This window comes from Mizuhopecten yessoensis, unplaced genomic scaffold, assembly GCF_002113885.1.
Source record: "Mizuhopecten yessoensis strain PY_sf001 unplaced genomic scaffold, ASM211388v2 scaffold10477, whole genome shotgun sequence".
NCBI lineage: Eukaryota > Metazoa > Mollusca > Bivalvia > Pectinida > Pectinidae > Mizuhopecten > Mizuhopecten yessoensis.
In genome coordinates this window covers 353,479-354,888 of record NW_018408566.1, presented here as the reverse complement: position 1 = coordinate 354,888, position 1,410 = coordinate 353,479, and positions in this window count along the sequence as shown.

Here is a 1,410-nt window from a genome sequence, read left to right as displayed (position 1 = left end):
GGTTCTGGACTTCCCAAAATGACGTTTCTGGCCTTCCCCAAATGATGGTTCTGGACTTCCCCAAAATGACGGTTCTGGACCCCCCTAAATGACGGTTCTGGACTTCCCCAAATGACGGTTCTGGACTTCCCCAAAATGACGGTTCTGGACTCCCCTAAATGACGGTTCTGGACTTCCCAAAATGACGTTTCTGGACTTCCCCAAATGATGGTTCTGGACTTCCCCAAAATGACGGTTCTGGACTTCCCCAAAATGACGGTTCTGGACTCCCCTAAATGACGGTTCTGGACTTCCCCAAATTGACGGTTCTGGACTTCGCCAAAATGACGGTTCTGGACTTCCCCAAAATGACGGTTCTGGACTTCCCCAAAATGACGGTTCTGGACTTCCCAAAATGACGGTTCTGGACTTCCCCAAAATGACGGTTCTGGACATCCCCAAAATGACGGTTCTGGACTTCCCATAATGACAGTTCTGACATCCCCAAAATGACGGTTCTGGACTCGCCAAAATGACGGTTCTGGACTTCCCCAAAATGACGGTTCTGGACTTCCCCAAAATGACGGTTCTGGACTCCCCTAAATGACGGTTCTGGACTTCCCCAAATGACGGTTCTGGACTTCCCCAAAATGACAGTTCTGGACTTCCCCAAAATGACAGTTCTGGACTTCCCTAAAATGACGGTTCTGGACTTCTTTCCAGCGATGATTTCAGAAGCTCCTTACAGTGGCAGCCAAAAGAAAATGGGAAGGCCCAAGTCTTCAGAACAGCGATTTCCTCCTGGCATCCATACAGTGGTAACAGAGGAAGTCTCTGCACTCATACAGTGGTATAGTATCTAGACTTCCTAACAGAGGTAGTGGTATGGACTTCTTCATTTGTATATTATCTGGACTTCCTAACAGAGGTAGTCTCTGGACTTCTACAGTGGTATAGTATCTGGACTTCTACAGTGGTATAGTGTCTGGACTTCTACAGTGGTATAGCATCTGGACTTCTACAGTGGTATTGCATCTGAACTTCTACAGTGGTATAGTATCTGGACTTCTACAGTGGGATAGCATCTGGACTTCTACAGTGGTACAGTATCTGGACTTCTACAGTGGTATAGCATCTGGACTTCCTAACAGATAGTGTCTGGACTTCTACAGTGGTACAGTATCTGGACTTCTACAGTGGTATTGCATCTGGACTTCTACAGTGGTATAGTGTCTGGACTTCTACCTCGGTATAGTATCTGGACTTCTACAGTGGTATAATGTCTGGACTTCTACAGTGGTATAGTGTCTGGACTTCTACAGTGGTATATTATCTTGACTTCTACAATGGTACAGTATCTGGACTTCTACAGTGGTATAGTATCTGGACTTCTACAGTGGTATAGCATCTGGACTTCTACAGTGGTATAGT